An 18,812-nucleotide genomic window follows, 5' to 3' on the forward strand; every position below is an offset into this window, starting at 1 on the left:
CAACCCTCCTCCTCCTCCTCCCCTCCCCCCCCTTGTTTCTTCTACTGTATGACCCACTTCAGGGCCAGCAGCCTGCAGGTACAGAGGCCAGGCAAAGGTTCAGGGCCACAGTTTGCTTCTGTATGGGACCCTATGAGTGGTCCAGGGGAACCCCCCTAAATCCAAACCCACGCATCAGGATCCTTCTTGACACAGTGCTCCCCTGGGCTGTGGGTGGAGACTGACTCTAGTCCTGACAGGGTCTGTTCCATTCATCCCTGCAGCCCAGGAAGGGGGTGACCTGGGGGGAAGCGCAGCCAGATCCTGATCCCCAGCACGGCAGCGAGCCTGGATATTGGGGAATCAGCAGGGGCTCAGGTGCGGCGGGGACCTTGGGCAGGCAGCTCTGCCAGGGGCGGGCATGGGTCCTCAGTTCTCTGGAAGACGGTGCAAGTCCGGGTGCCTGCTGCCCTGGCCGCCCTGGACAGCTGAGCACCCACACCTCTTTCTTTCTTTGCTATTATCTTTCCCGGTGGATCGCAGGCTCAAGAGTGTGGAGGGTTGTCGGCCTCTCTCATGCATGGTAGCGCCCACCAGTATGGAGTGTTGTGAACACCCCGGGGTCGGGGGGTGCAGAGAAGATGGATGTATGTGTAGGAGGGGGCGGGGGCTGAGCTGGAGGTGTCGTGGAGGGGCTGCAGGAGGGCTGGACCTGCATTTAGGGAAGCTGCCCTCTCCCACCCCCACGTGATGGTCCTGCTTACCAGAGGGGGTGACTGACCTCCCACTGGCACAGCAGGAGGAGAGGGACAGAGACAAGAAGCAAAGAGTGCAGTGACCAACCTGCACAACAGACCCTGACCACACTCCAACACAGAGACCTGAATACTGGCCTCACCCCTACGCTCTTTCCTCTCCTTGGGGACCACTCAGTGTCCCCCATTCTCTGACCCAGTTCCTCCCTGGTGTTCCTCAGCCTACAGCTGCGTGTGGAGCCTTGACAGCTTTTATGAAACCACCTGGTGACAGGACTGGGCACGGTTCAAGGGTGACTCTCGCCTCTGTTTTGGGTGGGATACTGTTTTTACATGTGTCCTGGGTAAGGAGCAATAGAGGAAGGCACATCTGATCGTGCCTTTGGTGTCCCCACACTGACCCATAGGATCTGAGCAGCAGATCACCCTGGGAGCCGGGAGGATCTGGCTTCCTGGCTGGTTGACCCTCTAGGCTTCCCGGGGCTGGGCAGCTCTCCGACCTCCGTGGTAACATCCTGTCACTCAGAAACCCCAGCGATCGCTGCAAACAAACAAACAAGGGAAACAGGCAGAGGAAACACTAATGAACAGCCACTTTAATTACCAGCAAAGCACATGGGGTCGCATTCCGGGAATTGTGTTTATGTGCTGGGGACAGGACCCAGGGCCTCCATGCTGGGCAGCTCCACCAGGGAGCTCCAGCCGGGTCCCCAGGGAATGTGCTTGAACTAGAGGCCCCTCCCAGGAACAAAACCACCTCTGCCTCTGCCAAACTTGGCTCCACCAGCAGCTTCTTGCTATTTGCTCTTTGGAGACTCGCATCCTAGAAATATTAATTTTTTTATTATCTTTTATTTTTTATATTTTGGTGTTTATTTTGTTTTTTGAACTACCACCAGCAGCAGCAGCAGGACAGGGGGATGGGACCTGGAGGCTTTCTCCTGTCTGGTCCCCTGGGCTGAGTCTTTGCCTGGGGACTGACTCAGGGTACTGGGAGGGAATAGGGCCATGGGACAAGGTGCAAGGCAAGTGTGCAGGTCGGAATGTCCACAGGACAGCCACCAGGATGCATTCCTGGGGAGGTCGGAAGGACCAGGTCCAACCCCCCAGTTCCAGGGGAGGAGCCTACTGCAGGGTCCCTGCAGGAGTTGCCCAGCCCTGCTGAACACATGGGGTGGTTGGGGTGGGCAGACACCCCTGTGCACCCCAGACTGAGGGTCTGCACTGTCCCCTGGCTGAGAACCAAATAGAAGAGACCCCAGGCATCAGCCCTCTTGGGGGACACTGAACCCACCATGGGCACCACGGTAGGACTGGCTGGTGGGGTGTCAATGCTGGGGAAGTCATAAGAACCCCAAGAGTTAGGATGACACATCCGGGGACCAAGAAACAGCCAATATCTACATCCTGAATAGGAAGTTCAAAAGATGCAGGGCAAGAGCCGAGAAATCATCGATGATTTGGGAGAAGGAAACATTTCATCTTAGACATTCGATATTGCTTAAGTGTGTGTGTGTGTGTGTGTAGGAGATTTGGAGAGTTATGTATCATCTTTATTAAAAAAATAAAAAATACTAAAAAAAAAATACTACCTGAAGGAGTTACCTTTGGGGAGAAATTTATTTGGGGGAGGGGGGAGGTAAGAGATACATTAGCATTGTCTCGAATTTTTTTTTTTTTTTAATTTGTAACAAAGAGACGTTCTTGGGCAATTAAAAAAAATCTTTAAAAAATAAACGAAACAAAGGTATTGTGTCCAACTACAACTAAAAAATAAAATAAAATAAAAAACAAGCCTGCAGCTGTGGCTGTGGCTCCTGGCCTGCCGGCCCTCCCCTGCCTGGGGCTCTGCTGGCCTGGGGAAGGCAAGCCCGGTGGGCAGCGGGCGCAGTCCTGCAGAGAGCTCTCTTGCTGGCTTCCAGCAGGGCTGGGCCCAGGGAGGCCGGCAGCCAGGACAGCGGGGCTCCAGGGGCACCCAGAGCCCAGCCACCTCTACTCAACCCTGATCCCCGCCCCACAAGGGCAAAGTACCGCCCCCACCCCAGGCTCCCCGCCCCCAAGCCCCTTCCTCACGCGGCTCTCAGGAGCTGGGTGAACTTGAGCCCCAGCGCAAGGGGCCTCGCCTCTGCCCAGGCTGAGGCCAGACCTCCCTCCCTTGCCTGTCCCCTCACCTCCCCAGGTCCCCAGGCTGAGGGACGTGTGCAGGGGTGATCCTCGTGATTGGGGGCGGGATCCTGCCGCTCCCCGCTCTACGCCACCCCCTCCTCCGTGGCTGGCGGTGGCATTGTGCGGCTCCCTGCCCTGCCTCCCTCCCGTCTTGTCATGTGGATCTGGGTGGCTGTCTAAGGCTCTGGAGTGCACCCAGCTTCCCTGCGGGGTGCCGAGCCGGGCTCTGTCCCCAGCAGCTGGGGACCTCAGGTGTCCTCTCCCGTGTCTGGGTGGAGGACAGCCAGGCCATGAGGATCTGTGGGCACCTGTTCCCAGGACAGGAGTTCACCAATTAGAGGAGGCCAAGGTGGCCTCCCAGGAAGCAGTTCAAACAGAGGAAGCAGCGTCACCCAGAGATGCTTCAGCAGGGCAGTGGTGGAAAACGAGGCTGGCCAGGCAGGTGGGTACCCAATAATGCTGAGCCTTTGTGTCAGTTAGGATGCTTTGACTGTAAGTAACCAGCCAAAGTGTGCAAAGGCATACAATGTCTTATGATGTTATTAACAGAGCCAGAGGGCTGCCAGGGATGGCTAATTTAGCAGCTTGTTAGGATCAAGAACAATTTCTTCCTTAGGCTTGCCACCTCAAGGTCACAAGAGGGCTGCCACAGCACTGGACAACGTACCCTCGTATATCCAAAGACAGCGTTGGGGTATTTTCCATGGCATGGAAGTCTCTTCCTCCCAGCTTACCTCATCTAGGATTGAGCCCAGGGTAATGCCTTCGCTGTGGAAGGACTGGAGCAGCCAACACCAGGCACCTTCTCTCATGGAAGGTTGCCTGCACCAGCAGGGAGGAAGGGAGAGGAGGGTCCCTCGGAACGGCCATGCCCAGCTACTCATGGGCTTCTTCTGGACTGGGCGTATCATCACACCCACCTCACAGACAGGACACTGAAGCCCGGAGAGGCCCGCTCACAGCTGACAGTGTGAGCAGCAGGAAGGGAGGCCGGGCTTCTGCTGGAGCATCCCCTTCCCCCGGGGCAGGGGCTCTGTCCACCGCAGAGAGGCCTTCCCTCGTGGGTCAGGGCACCCAGTGCCCCAGGCTGCCCGCAGACAGACCAGGGGAAAGCGGACCTCCGTCTTGTCCAGCTGTGGCTCATGGCAGAGCTGAACCCCTGAGCCCTGTCCCTTTGGAGTTCTTGGCCATGTGGCCAGGCACCGTCACCATGTCATCCCCATGGGACCTGTCAACGCCCACAGGATTCTCTGAGGGTTCTTCATAGGGAAGAAGACCGAGGTCCAGAGCAGTGATATGGTCCATCCAGGGACCCCACAGGGTGCTTCCAGCCACACACAATCCTTCATGGCCATGTCCCCAAAGGGCGAGCAGCAGGCGTTTCTAAGTACACACATCGACCCAGAACCGCTATGGATGTGCCAAGAACATGCGTTTTCTTCAGTCCCGGGTGATTCTGAAGACCAGAGCTAGCCTGACACAGAGAGGGAAAGTGACTTACCGAAGGTCACACAGTCGGCTGGAGCTGAGATCAGAGCTGAGGTTGGCCTGGTTCCCCGACCATGCTGGCTGGAGCGGGAGTGGGAATTTGCTCCTGGGAACGTCCCAGGCTGGAGGAGGCGGCTGTGAGGGCCTAGGGTCGTGGCTGGTTTGGAGAGCAGTGCAGATGGTGTACTAAAGGGCAGAGTCTGTCTGTCCTGCCCTGTGGCCAGGGCCATGACTCCCTAGAAAGCTACTGGCCTGCCTTCTCCTCAAGCTGTCACCTCCACACCCTGCGAAGGCAGGGCTCCTGTGTGGCCCCAGGCAGTCTGGCTGGGGCTCCTGGCTTCTCTCTGGCCTCTAGGCTCTCAGTAGTGAGTGGGGAGAAGACCCCCTGCCCCTCCCTCACTAGGTGGCCGGGGTCAATTGCGCCCTTCCCTGAACCTGGGCCTCCGCCTCTGCTTGGCCAGGGCTGTAGCCTGGGTGGGGACAGTGGTAGAAGTGGGGCTGGCGGGCGTGCCCTTCTCCAGGTGAAGCATTGACCTGTCCTTTCACTTGACATTCAGAACTAGATGGCCCCAGCTTTGTGACAGCCAGACCACGGGGAACAAGCCCAGGGGCAGTTCTGCTTGTGGAGCTGACGCCATGGAGCCTCCAGAGCCTCTCTTGGGCCAGTGAGTGGAGGAGGGACGGGAGGGGTGTGGGGGGGAGGAAGCCCGGCCTTGCCTGCCCCCTGTGGCTGGTTCCCCACCCCCCCAGGGCTGGCCGGGCCACTCAGGGCTGGGAGCAGCAGCTGGTGAGACTTGGTGATGGACGGGATGGATGTCAGGGAAAGAGGGCTGGGCGGAGGCTGCAGGGGTGGGCAGGTTGCCGTGGGCCCAGAGGACAGGGCACAGCCATGCCACCCCACTTTGGGCAAGAGGTCCCCTGCTCGAGCTGTGCTGTCTCCCCCCCTGCTCCGCCAGGGCTTTGCACGCTGGGTGGCAGGTTGGGTGGCCCGCGGCAGCCCTGGGTCCCCTCAGCGAGTCCCCAGCGGGAGCCTGCAGGGAGCTGGGCCACTCGCACTGCAGGAGGGACCACCCGTCCTCTCTGTCCTCTTTGCAGAGCTGGAAGTGAGATTCCAGGGCTCAGCATCCTGCTGCTCAGTCCTCGTCCCCCTGTTTCCCACAGCCTGGCAGTGGCAGGGGGGGACGGAGCCTATCCACCACCCCGGTAGCAGAGGAGAAGCCCAGCAGCCAGAGCTAGGCCCGTGGCAGGCCACCCCTCAGGCACCATGCCTGGTGCAGACCATGGTGGCTTCAAGGGATGAGCTCCTTTCCCTGTGTACTCCCCAACTGTCCCTGAGGCTCCAGAGAAGCTTCCTCTCCCCCACTGTCCTGTGAGTCGCCTTCCCGGTCCCCACGGGGTGTGATTTTTGTCCCACCTCCCCAGTGACCTCTGTGGGTGTCAAGTTCAGAGCATCATGGGAGGTGCCAGGTTCCGAGGGCCTCCGACAGAACAGGAGGGGTGGCCTGCCAGGTGCCTTCCCCCTCCGTAGGCACACCCCTGTTAGCTGGCTATGGCCCCCATTTCCCTCGCAGGGGTGCAGCCCCCCAGAGGTGAAGAGGCTGACTTTGGCTGGAGACCTTCATTTCTCAGACTGCTTGGACAGCAGCCCCAGCCAGGGACAAGACCAGGTCCCCAGCGGCCTGGGCGTGATCCCTCAGAGCCGCAGAGCTGGTCTGCAGGGCTGTCCCCGGGGCCTGGAGACCCCCGTCACGGCAGAGCTGGGGCCCTCTGACCTTCCTTCTGGCTCCTGCAGCGGGAACCACTTCTGTGGGCAGCTGTGTACACGGGGTCAGGTGGCAGAGCCTCCCTGAGCCACCCCTCCGCCCTCCCTGGGAGAAGGAAAAGATAGCCAAGTCCCCAAGGGCTGCATTTGTGACAGAAGGATCGTCACTGCAGTGTTCCGTCCTCCCTTATCACTTGCCAAGTGCTTTCAGACAAACTGTCTCACGGGACCCCTCCAATGTCCCTGCACGCTGGTTGTACTTTCACCCCCAGCTGGGGGGGGGGCAGATGCAGAGGTGGCCTCGCCTCTAGGCCTCCAGGTCCCTGTCCCTAGGTGGAGAGCCAGGTCCAGGCCGCCAGGTCCCTGTCCCTAGGTGGAGAGCCAGGTCCCCAAGGCTAAAGCCAGACAGAGTAGCCCAGATGTCCAGCCTGTTGCTTCCTTTCCCGGTTGGGGCGTCCCTGGGCAGGCAGTGACTCTGGGAAGGCCTGTGAGCTGGGCCCCCCCAGCTGTGGGGCGAGGGGGCGGGAGATGCTCCTGACAGCCCTGCAGATAATCGGCTTCTCCATCACTGCTAATGGCTGTTTAGCTCCCCGGCTCCTGTGTTTGCCTGGTGCCTCCCACGGCCGGGAGCTGGGAGTCTCTTAGCTGCCTGCTCCCTGCACTGGCCACAGGATTTGCACACGGGGCCTCCTGCGTGCTCCGCCTCCGTGCCCCCAACCCCAGGATGCTCCCTCTGTGTCCCCCTCCCCAGGATGCTCCCTTTCAGCTCTGGGACCATGGGTGGGCCTCCAGAGAGCCTCCTACCAGGACCGAGCTGGGGAGGGCACTGCTTCCCAGTGGCTGCCTCTTGTATTACGGACCTCATGGAGTGGGCAGGATGTGGGCCAGCAGTCACACTGCCACCTCTGTCTCCAACTCCTCCCTCCAGCCCACCGTAGGATGTCTCCCCCTGCAGATCTGGCCTTGCTGGGCAGGGTAGACCTCCAGCCCTCAGAAGCAGTCACTCTCTGGCCCCTACCTCACAGGTTAGCAGAGACCGCAGCTCACTCCCCAGGTGACGGCTTCTCCCCAGGTGACCCGTAGGCCCCCAGGGCTAATGGGCTTCCTGAGGGCAGCCAGACAGATTCTCCCCCTGTGGCCGAGGCTTGATGCCCTACAGCAGCTCTGGCCGGACTCCTGGGCCTCACTCCTGCCTCAGGAGCCCGTGGACCTCTGCTGGACCTCTTCCCGGTGACCAGAGCCCAAGCTCCATGGGCAGTAAGAGACAGAGGCAGCCCAGAAACTCATCATCCTATCCCCTCCTCTGGGAAGTTCTTACCTGTTGTTTTGTCTATTGTTCATGGTTTACCCTGAGGCTGGTGTCTGGGATGTTCCCTCCTGTCCTCCCCAAGGGCAGGTCTTGGTCCCTTTCACCCTACTCTTCTCCAGCACTGTGGCCGCTGCGTGGCCGGGAGGGGCCCCCAGTCGTCACCTTCTGCCCCTGCAAGAAGGTTCAGGTTTGGGTTCTCCCTTGCCTTCACGTCCATGTACAAAGGATCTTCCAAGTTGACCATTTTTCTGGGCTGTATAATAAATATTCTGCCTGTCGACACTCCTTCCTTCAGCGTGCAGTGCGCTTTGGCCGGCTCCGCTCTTTTACTCTTATAAATAACGTTGCTATAAACAGCTGTGCACGTATAGCTATTTTTCCCTTTGCAGTTATGTCTCTGGGAGGAATTCCAAACAGTGGGATGACTGGGTCAAAGAGCACAGCATATTTATGGCCCTGGACAGGATAGGACGAGCTCAGCCCCCAGGCTGGCCCCGGGTCCCCCAAGCCCCATCTCTGGGTGACTGCCGACAGACGTCCCTTCTCTTTGGCGCCTGAGGCCAGCCCCCTGCTTCCTAGAATGCTCTCTCTGGCTCCTGCGGGGCTGCAGGGCAGACGCAAGGGAGGGGACAGTGGGAGAGCCAGGACGAGGGCGCTGTGGGAACCGTGCAGAAGGGGCTGGCGCGCTCTTCTGACAACGAGGGCTCTTCCCTCCCACAGCCTTGCCTCCTCCAGGAGGGCTCTGTGGTCCTCCGAGAGGGAAGCAGGGTCCAGTGGGTGGGTTGGTGGGTATGTTGGGGGGGGGGGCACCGGACCCCAGCCTATCCCAGGACCCCCAGGAGCAGCCCTGGAAAGCAAATGCTGAACGAAAAGTCCATCATCCTAGACGACAGGTCGGAGCCCTGCCTGTCCTCGGCCACTGCCCCTCAGTCCTCATTTCCCTGCTTCCCCATCATCAGCTCCCTATGTGGTGGTGGGAGGAGGGGTCCATGTGGGTCCCTTGGGGCCTCTTGCAGAACTTGGCTCTTTTTTTCTTTCTTGGTACCAGGAATTGAACCCAGGGGTGCTTAACCACTGAGCCACACCCCCGACCCTATTTAAATTTTATTTTGAGACAGGGTTTTGCTAAGTTGTTTAGGCTTTGCTAAGTTGCTGAGGCTGGCTTTGAACCTGAGATCCTCCTGCCTCAGCCTCCCTGGCCACTGGAATTACAGGCGTATGCCAATGAGCCTGGCTTTTGCTGGAGGCCAGGGCGCCCCCGTCCCAGGTAAGCCTTGCATCCTGGGACATTGATTCACACTCTCGGGGTTGGAGTGCTCAGAGTTCGCCTGCATTTTCTGGGCCCTGCAAGGCTATAGCCCACCTTGGAGTTGTGTGCTATGTGGGGCTGAGCCCTGGGAAAGGGGAGCAGGCTGAGTCCCGCCCCAGCAGTGGCCAGCAGTGGCCGGCAGTGGCGGGCAGGGGCTGCAGGGGCACTGGTGCTATGGAGGAGGAGCCTGTGGTCCCCAGGCGGGTCTCTGCAGCAGGAGCTCTCTGTCCCTGTCCCCTGGCTCTCTCGCCTTCTAGGTCACTAGTGGCCAGAAGTCCAGAAGGCAGAACAGAATCTGGGAGCTGTCATCTAGTTTCTGCCTCCAACAGGCACGTGACCCTCAGTCCTCAGCCGGAACACAGGGTCACTGCCACCTGCCACCTTATGCAGAGACTTAGGTCCAGGCCTCAGCAGGGCTGGCCGAGGGTGGCCAACCACCCAGGCCCAGCTCCTGAGCTAGCCCCAGCTGGAGCCCCGCAGTGAGACGGTTCAGCTGGGGCCCGTGGCCTGGTGGTGGCATCGCTCAGGTTGGGGACGTCAGCTGCCCTGCTTCTTCCCATGCCTCCATCTACTGTTTTGCTGGCTGATGAGGGACACATCGGCTGTGGGCACGTGAGGGTGCTGCAGGGAGAAGGTGTGGGTGCGCGTGGGCGGGCTGCCTGGGTGCATGTGGGGGGAGCCCGTGGTTTGTGTAATTTTCTGGGACAGACAGGTGCAAGAGAGAGAGGGAAATTATTCTGTCTAAAATCTCCAAGATGTTCTCCAAAGCTGACAGAGTGGTGCTGCGTGTCTGGGAAGCAGGAGAGAGGGTGGGCCATTCCCAGGCGCAGGAGCCAGGCAGGGCAAGGCGGGTACCCTGAGGGCCCTGGGAAGGCTGCTACAGCGCTGGGATCGTCTTGATGCTTGCCCAGGTGTCGTCTTGTTCAGAGAATGGTGACACTCCCCACACCAGCCAGTCCTAGTGAGAATCCAGAGGGGCTACCAGGTAGGAGACATTGCAGTCACCCCAGCTTGCAGATGAGGCACGGAGGCTCTGAGGGGTCAGCTGGACTTCCCAGGTCACAGAGCCAGATGGTTAGTGACAGAGTCAGGTCTTGAACCCAGGCCTTTGGATTCCCAAAGTCCACATCTCCAAAATGACTGCGTGGAGGTCATGTCCCTGAAGGCCAAGCCAGGGAGGGACCACCAAAACCAATGGTAGCTGCAGTTTCCGGATTCTGGATTCTAGATAGAGAATTCTGGATTTCCAAGTGGAATTGGCCAAAGTCCTCACCTTCTGCCTTTTTCTCTCCCAGGCTTTTCCCTCAAAAGTGTTTCTTTCAGCCAGATGCAGAGGCGCACACCTGTATTTCCAGTGGCTTGGGAGGCGGAGGCAGGAGAATCACAAGTTCAAAGCCAACCTCAGCAATTGAGTGAGGCCCTAGCAACTTAGTGAGACCCTGTCTCTAAATAAAACATAGAAAGGGCTGGGGATGTGGCTCAGTGGTTAAGCACCCCTGAGTTCAATCCTTGGTACCAAAAAAAAAAAAAAAAGTGTGTCTTTCATGCAGGTTGGCCTAGGGAGACGGTCGCTCTCCCGGACTCCAAGCCCTAGGGGTGGGCTTGACTACTCTGGGGTTCATAGGAACCTGTTGGCTCCCGGTTCTTTGCTGGGATTTTCTTCCTCTGTGGAGAAGCAGCCAGCTAACAATGGCTAGCAGCAGAACCCCACCCCCGCCTGCGGTTGCTGCCTCCTCTCCTGAGGACATTTCATTTACAAGGTGGTATTCCTGTAGGGTGGGCTGCCATGTAACCCTCTAGCTGGTGGTGTTAAGAGGGGAGAACTTTGAAGGGCACCGTCCTCTTGGATGGCATTAAGTGCCCTCCTAAAAGAAGCCTGAGAGAGCATGTTTGTCTCTGTGCCACAGGAGGATGCCGCTAGGGGGCGCTACAGAGCAGGGGGCAAATCCTCACCAGCAGCTCTCCCACCTCCCAGCCTCCAGCTCTGTGAGCTATACATTCTGTTGTTTGTAAATTACCCACTCCAGGACATTTTGTTACAGCAGCAAAAACGGACTAAGACAGTGGGCTGGGGGCTCAAGGCCCTGGGTTGATCCCCATCAACATACACACTAATGTACACTACACACACACACACCACGCATGAGTTTTATTAGAAAAATGGGATCACGGTGTATACCCTTTTCCTCAAGTTTGCTTTGTTCACTCATCAGCGTTTTTGACACTGCCATTCTGTATCTGTGCCTGGCCAGCCAGAGGACACACCAGGAGAGGAGGGACAAGGGAGGGCAGGGGTCCCCTGGAGCCCTGGTGTCTCCAGCCTCAGAATGCTACGATCAGGAAGTCCTCCAGGAGGGTTGAACCTCGAGGGCTTGAGGCCGAACCTTTGGAGGGGGGCCCTTCCTAGACTCCCAGCAGCCCCTCCAGGCAGTGGGCCTCGGACCAGCCTCCCAGCAGGCCTTTAGAAATCTGCTCCCTGTGTCCTCCTCCCACGGCTGCCACCTCCCCAATAATTTCTGAGGCAATTGCTCCTGCCTCCCACAGCAGAGTGGGCAGAGGTGTCTCAGCTGTGGGTGGGGGTGATGCCCCATCCTCACACCTGCAGGAGGTGAGCTCTGCAGGAGGTGGCCTTGAACGCCTCTGTCCACAGTGACCCTGAGACCGAGGGTGCAGGGCTCAGGAGCATGCTGGGACTACGCCCAAGCCAGCAGAGACAGCCGGAGGCAGGTGAGCCCTTCAAGGAGGGGCTGAGTTTTCAGTGAACAGGCTCCTCAGCTAGAAGCAGATAATTAACAGATTAGCAGGGCTGTTAGCTGCCAGCCAGGATTGCAGGCGGCTCCAGATTCATCCAGATTCCGCTGGAATGAGAAGGAATCTCTGTGGGAGGCACCTGAGCGAACCTGAGGGCAATGGAGGAGGTCATGGGACTCAGCAGGGACCCAGCATGCAAGCCAAGGGTTGGGGCTATGTGACCTGACTGTCCCTGCTTAGAAGAGCCCTCTTTGCCTGGGCCTGGGTGGAGAAGTAACAGGGGTCAGGGTGTTGACACCCACGGTGTGCGTCTCACCCATGCAGCTTGCAAGGTGTTTTTGCAGTTGTTTTGGGGAGAAGAAGCTGTATACTGCAGAAGTCCGAGCAAGAACTGTGATGTTAGGCTCCAGAGCTAAAATCTTGCCCCCACTTCCTAACTGGGTAGGGCTCATGGGACTTCCAGTTGCGTTCCCAGGCTGCCATCTGCCATCTTGGAAGACCACTGGCCCAGACTGGTTAACTGGCCTGAAGCCCCAGTACCAGCAGATTGCAGGGGCGGGAGACATGGGCCAGGTGGGAGAAGCAAACTATTGAGATTTCAGAGCTGTTTGTTACAGCAGCATCGCCAAGCCTCTCTTGCTACACAGGGGCCCTTCTCCCTGAACCTCTGTTTCCTCATCCCTTCCTGTGAAGTGGGTAAATATGGTCCCTTTTTGAATGGTTATTATAAGGTTAGGTAAGATGGTGAAAGGTGGCTGAATGGTAGTCTCAGCTTCTGGAGCCCACGTGCCTCCAAAGAAAAGAAATGTTGTTGTCCTGGGCCAAGGTCAAAGGCCAGGCACCTGCAATTGGCCACTGTGAGTGGGTGGAACTCTTATATGGCTGAGCAAAGGGCTTCAGGGTTCAGCCTACGGGGGAGGGGCAAGGCCTGGGGAATGCTGGGGCCTGGACTTGGCCCTTCCAGGAAGGCTGTCCAGCTCCTTCTCTCTCTGGCTTTTCCAGTGCTCTTTTGTCAGCATGTGGGGAGAGGCTGAGGCTGCTCCCCATCTTACCTGGAGGGGCCTGTGTGTTTCTCCTGGTCTTGCTGGGCTCTGGAAGACCTCACTTGGAAACTTCCAGGTTTCCAGTCAGAATATTGTGATGCACAAACTTCCCCTACCACGTTCTATAGCAGCCTGTCTTAGTCCTTTCTCTGTTGCTATAACTGAATACCACAGGCTGGGTAATTTATAAAGAATAAAGGTTTATCCTACTTATGGTTCTGAAGGCTGTGAAGTTCAAGATCAGGTGGCATTTCGGGTGAAGGCCTTCTCATTGGTGGGGACTCTTCAAAGTCCCAGTGTGGCATAGGACATCACACAGGGAAATAGCACATCTAGCTCAGGTCTCTCCTCCTATAAAGCTACAGGACCAGTAGATCAGGGACCCACCCGGGTGGCCTCACTTAATCTTCCCTCCCAAGGGGTCCCACCTCCAAATGCCATAGCTGGATTAAATCTCCACCCTGTCCACCTGTTGGTGGGGACATGGGAGCACACACAGCCCCTGCTCTGCTTGCTCTCCTGGCTGCCCCTCACCCACCACTGAGTCACGAACCGTCAGCCAGTTCCCTGAGCTGGCCTGGCTGTCCTCTATAAGCGCGGCCTCAGGGACACTGCCCTGGAAGCAGCCGCTGTCCTCCACTCCTCTGCTGGCCTGTCCCCTGCTGCTCCTGTTCAGCCTGCAAGATCAAACCCAGTTCTTTCAGCTGATCTCATTCCTCCTGGAGTTTCTGTGCTCTGTGTCCAAAGCCTGGGCCGCTGACCGCCTTCTGTTTCCTTTCCAAAGACGAAGCCCTCTCACGCCCCCTCTCTTTGTAACTGGCCTCCTCTCTGAGCTCACCGAGTCCTTAGAGGTGGAATATTCCAGGAACACCTTTTAAAATTCTCTTCTTGGCCTGTGCATGCTCCATGGGGACTCCTCCGCCCTCAACTCCACCGGATATCCCCTCCCCACGAGGCTGGTGGCCTTCAGTCCTCTGGGCTGGGCGCCTCTTGCCCCCCATGGTGGAGCCCACAGCTTGGGGCTTTGAGAAGTACAGACACAGTGGCCTTCGGTCCATCGATCGCTGATTAGGAAAGAACTCATTCGCACACACCAGCAGGGGTTGGTGTTTTCACTGTCTCTGTCACAAATGCTCTGGCCGCGGCCATCTGTGGCCACTCTTGCAATCAGAGGTAGCTATGAGGCCTGTGCCCTGCAGAGCACTAACCCCTGGCCACATGTGATTCTGGGGCACTTCAAATGGGATCAGGAAACAGATCGGCTGGGAGCATAAAACACTGGATTCAGAAGGCTCGGGGCAAATCAGGTCAAATAGGTCATTTGTGCTTTTATTGTGACTATATGTTGAAATGAAAGTGTTTTGAGCATACTGGGTTAACTATATGACTGAATTTTACCTATATTGGGACTTTTAAAATGTGTATATCAATAATTGAAGATTACACACACAGCCTGCGTTGCCGTCAATGCACAGCTCTCTCCCGCCCTCGTGCAATGTTTGTTTCCTATTGCTGCTGTAACAAATCACCACCAACTCACTGGCTTAAAGTGATGCACATTTATTATCTTACACTTCTGGGTGTCACTAGGTTACGATCAGGACTGCTCCCTCTGGAGGAGTGTGTTGATTGTCCCAGCTTCTCTGAACTGCCCCTAATCCTTGCCTTCTGGCTCCCTTGCAAGTCCAAAGCCAGCAGCAGCTGGTGGGTTGAACTCCCAGGGCACACTCTGACACTCCCCTTCCACCCCTGTTTTCCACACCAAAAGCCCTCTGCAGATTGCCTTAGGACCACCTGGATAATCCAGGGCCATCCCTTCGTTTGTTCACTTACTTATTTGAGATGGGCTCGTGCCGTATTCTTCCAGTGTGGTCTTGAACTCCTGGACTCCAGGGATCCTCCCGTCTCAGCCTCCCAAGCTGCTGGCACTACAGGAGTGCCGCCAAGCCTGGCTGATAATCTCTTTAAAGTGAGCTGATTAGCACCCACTATTCCCTCTCACCATGTGGCCCAGACATCCCGGGTTGGGGGCCACACACAGTGTGCACACTGTAGGGACCATCATTCTGCCTCTTGCGGGTCAGCACCCCGTACACCTGATTTCTTGTCCTGTTCAAACTATCCAGATCTTGGAGATGAGATGTGGGGACACTTGCTTCATCCCCCCCCCCCATTCTCTATAGTCTCCTACAATCTGTTTGAGGTCCCTGTGACCCCAAGGAAGGTGACTGCATCCTGGAGGGGGTGTGGAGAAGGAACCACATGAGTTGATCCACAGGCACCCCCTTGCCCTCGCATACAGGAGCTGGTTCGTTTGGATGCACCCGACCACAGCCAGGCCGATCAGAGAAAGTCTCAGCGCCTCTCTGAAACCCTGGGGTATAAAGCGTTCCTATAGGTTGGGGTTGAGACCAGATGAAAACTCTGGAGACAGCTGTTTTTTTTTTTTTTTCCCTCTATAGAGGAAAAGCTAGTCGAAAATGAAACTGTCTTGCAGAGAAATAGAAATAGAAGTGAAAGTGAATGTTCAGAGAAAATATTGCAAAGACATAATGCCATCTTGGACCTCTGGATCAAACTGTGCCTGAGTCATTTGAATTAGAATTTTTGCTACTTACGAAATAAAGATTTGCAGTGACTCAGAGTGAGATTATAGTAGTACCTGATTGGGACATTAGAAGAACACCTAAAGTCTGTCCTTCCCCCGGTCCCCGAAGCACAAGGTCCTCAAAGGAACACCCATCCCTCTCCTGGATCCCAGAGAGAACCCTTGTCCTGGCTCTTTCCCTCCCCTGGAGCAGCTATTTAGGTGTCTACCTTGGCTAATTCTGCCAGAGCTCTACAGCAGAACTGATTGGCCAGGAGATAGACAGCAGGAGGGACTGCCTCCTAGGGATCTGGAACAATTTCAGAGAGGCCAGGAGGCTGTTATCCATGGGACCCCACAGCAGGGGCTGAGAAAGCACCCCTCCCCCATGTAAACGGAAAGGAGGTGCTGGCGGGAATGGGGAGACCCCAGAGGCCAGGAGCAGGGGGCAGGGAGAGCAGTCCATCCTGACCGAGGGCTCCCCAGCCTGGGGACCAGTCCTTCCTGTGGTCTGCCTCTGCTCTTGCCTATTGGACCTAAGTCAAGTGACTTCCTATCACCTGAAATCATAGCAGGCCTGTAGGGGCCACAGTCCCAATCCCATGTCAGCCTGAGGTCCCTGTACCACTTGGAGGACCTTTAATGCCCTCCAGAGGTCCATGAGGTAAAGCCTGGTCCCCAGCTTGGCCCTACTGGGAGGTGGTGACACCTTTAAGAGGTGGCTGCGGGGGGGGGGGGNGGGGGGGGGGGGGGGGGGGTCTCTGGGTCACTGGGGTGTGTGCCCTCGAGGAGGCTTCTGGGACCTCAGGCTCTTCCTTTTCCTCTTTCTCATCCTAGCCATGAGTATTTTGATCTCAGTCATTTGTTATGGTGACCGAGAAGTGGCCAGCCTCAGGGGCCCTTGTGGAAGCAGTCCTCTTTCTTCCCCATGTGCCAGACAATGGGGACACTGAGGCTGGAGGCATGAACTGAGCTACCCGGAGTTATGAAAGCAGGAGGAAGCAGTGCCGGGCTGAGTCCCAGGGTTTGTGGAGAGACATGGCGCCCACGACTGGCTCTCTACTCACCAGCCATCAACGGGCAGAGGGCTGCCACACCATTGTCATGATCCCTCCCCTGGCTGGTGACTGCCTCCATGTCAAGTCCGGGTTGTGTTGACAAGGTGACAACGGGCAGGCAACTGGCAGGGGACCATGTCTTGTCCCGGATCAACAACTGGTGGAGAAAGCAGGACCAGAATTCCATTCCCCTTCTACTGACCTCTGCGTGGGAAGAGCCTCTGTGTCCTGTGCAGCAGACACACCTGGGCCATCTGCTACAGTGTTAGGATCTTGTGCTATTGGAGTGGTCCGCATTCTTCAGGTCAGGCATGGTTTGCCTGTTCCCCCTGCCGGAGGCTGGCTAAGATGCAGTTCTGGCCCCACAGAAACACGGCAGAAAAGCTGTTAGCTGGGTGGTGGTTCTAGGAAAAATTCTCTCACTCTTAAAAGAAGTATCTGAGAAGAGGTAGTCTCCTGTGCTGTGTGCTATCGTTTCTAGATGGGATGCCTGGAACCATGGCAGCTATATTGTGATCACGAGGGGAAACTGGCTTGAGAACAAAGGTGGCCCGCTGAGGTGGGCAGCATGCAAAGGTAGAAGAAACCTGGATCTCTGTCGATGTCACTGTGGCACTGAACTAACCAGACTTGGGCTGTCCTACCTCTGGGCTTCTTGGCATAGGAAATGCATCTTATCATTTAAGCCCCTTTGTGTTCAGCTTTCTTGCAGCTGAAAGGATTCTAACCAATCCACCCATTTCTGCTCTGCCCACTTTCTGGCTCCAGGGCCAGGTACAGACCAGCGCGGAACAGCAGTCCCACTCTGGGAAAAGGGGCACTACATGGTCTTTGCCCACCCAGTTGGAGCTCAGCTTTGTATGGCTGGCTGCTTATTACACAACCACGCTGCCTGCTACAGCCATGAAAAGTCTGTGGGCTGAATTCAAAACCCCGAGGTGGGGAGGGGTGGCTTAGGGAGGGGCTCTGGGGGCTGCACAAAGGAAGGCCCTTCCCCTGCCCACAGCAGTGCCAGCCCGCCATCGCCCCCAGCGCTCCCAGAGACAATGCAGCAGCCACCCACTAGCTACCTGTGGACCGGACAGGCAGAGAGTGTGGTGGTTAAGAGCTGGTGGATCTGCAGGCCCTGGGGCTGGGCCAGAATGAGTTTTTGTTGAGGGAGTATGACCATTTCCCCTGCTGCTGTGCGGGGTGCGGAATGAATACAGGCCCGCTCAGGGCTTCGCTGGCAACTGATTATATAGATTTGCTTCCCATAAGGGCTCTTTTGCAATGGCGCAGGACCCCAGGGCCCACCCACAGTCATCTGTGCTTAAAACACTCTGCTTTATTCTCTCCACCCGGAGAAAAACCACAACCACCAAAACCCCCACCACCCTGAGCCCTGCTCTCTGGGAAAGGGACTCTGTCAGGAGAAAGATCTAGAAAGAAGCAATTCTTTGAGGAAAGGCTCAGGGGCCTGAGTGTCACTGTGCCCCCTGCCACTGGCTCCCAAGTACAGCCTGGAAATTGCAGAACCTGTCAGGACATCCCCCGGGCAAAGACCATGTAGTGACCCTTTTCCCAGAGTGGGATTGCTGCTCAGTGCTGGTCTGTACCTGGCCCTGGGGCCAGAAAGTGGGCAGAGCAGAAATGGGTGGATTGGTTAGAATCCTTTCAGATGCAAGAAAGCTGAACACAAAAGGGCTTAAATGATAAGATGCATTACCTATGCCAAGAAGCCCAGAGGTAGGACAGCCCAAGTCTGGTTAGTTCAGTGCCACAGTGGCATTTGCTACCCAAAGCAATCAACCCAAGAGCAAAATCCACATAGAATAAAACCGATTTGGGAAGTTATCAAGGACCTTCTTGGTGACATCATCTGAGCACCTGAATGCATCAGCCTGAAACCTACCCCTGAACTTTTCAGTCACTTAAGTCAGTAAATCAGTATTGTTTAAAAAAAAATTGGGGGGTGGGTGGGCACCATGGTGCATGCCTGTAATCCTAGCAGCTGGGGAGGCTGAGGCAGGAGGATTGCAAGTTCAAGCCAGCCTCAGCAATTTAGCAAGACCCTGTCTCAAAATGAAAAACAAAAAGGAATGGGGATGTGGTCAAGTGCCCTGACGTTCAATTCCCAGTATTAAAAAAAGGTGTATGGGGGGGGGGTGCTGAGTGTGTAGCTCAGTGGTGCAGCGCTTGCCGGGCATGCAGGAGGCCACAGTTCCATCCCCAGCAGGCATTCACGCACATGCGCCCTGAGCAGAGTCTGGGAGTCCTTAGTAACACAAAGGCACACCTCTCATCAGGCCCACTCAGCCTCTCCTTCCGTGGGTCCCTGCTGCCCCCAAAACTCACCTTGGGAGCATGCTCTGTTTCTCTGCCTACAGGGCTGAGCCCCTCTCCTTCTGACGGGTTCTTGCAAGACAGACATTGTTTTGTGTGTTATATTTGTTTCATGCGTCTCTGTGTGTGGTCCTGGGGACTGAACCCACTGGTTCTACCATTTTTATTTTGAGACAGGGTCTTGCTAAATTGTCCACACTGGATTTTGAACTTGTGATCCTCCTATCTCTGCCTCTTCATATATATATATATATATATATATATATATATATTTTTTTTT

The 18,812-nt window shown here is 56.6% G+C and overlaps 1 protein-coding gene, 1 long non-coding RNA gene and 1 other non-coding gene across 11 annotated transcripts in view; 1 reads left to right on the forward strand and 2 right to left on the reverse strand.

Annotated features, from left to right (window-relative positions):
• The window catches only part of LOC125618825, a 10,790-nt gene extending 2,657 nt beyond the window's left edge, over positions 1-8,133 (reverse strand). The window contains exons 1-2 of the long non-coding RNA XR_007350212.1: positions 4,402-8,133; positions 1,136-1,275 (exon numbers count right to left, since the gene is read on the reverse strand). This is a non-coding gene — a long non-coding RNA (uncharacterized LOC125618825). The remainder of the gene's footprint in view (positions 1-1,135; positions 1,276-4,401) is intronic.
• Positions 43-173, reverse strand: LOC125618873. Its single transcript, XR_007350254.1, has one exon. It is a non-coding gene; the product is annotated as a small nucleolar RNA SNORA42/SNORA80 family (small nucleolar RNA).
• The window catches only part of Gpat2 (glycerol-3-phosphate acyltransferase 2, mitochondrial), a 32,283-nt gene continuing 16,330 nt past the window's right edge, over positions 2,860-18,812 (forward strand). For 2 of the 9 annotated variants that reach the window (XM_048810350.1, XM_048810352.1), the window contains exons 1-2: positions 2,865-4,442; positions 4,946-5,053. The gene's annotated coding sequence lies outside the window, so the exon portion shown is untranslated. Of the gene's footprint in view, positions 4,443-4,945; positions 5,054-18,812 lie in introns of all 9 variants that reach the window. The other 7 variants (XM_048810354.1, XM_048810351.1, XM_048810353.1 and 4 more) reach the window with 7 other exon arrangements.

This window comes from Marmota marmota, unplaced genomic scaffold, assembly GCF_001458135.2.
Source record: "Marmota marmota marmota unplaced genomic scaffold, marMar, whole genome shotgun sequence".
Lineage (NCBI taxonomy): Eukaryota > Metazoa > Chordata > Mammalia > Rodentia > Sciuridae > Marmota > Marmota marmota.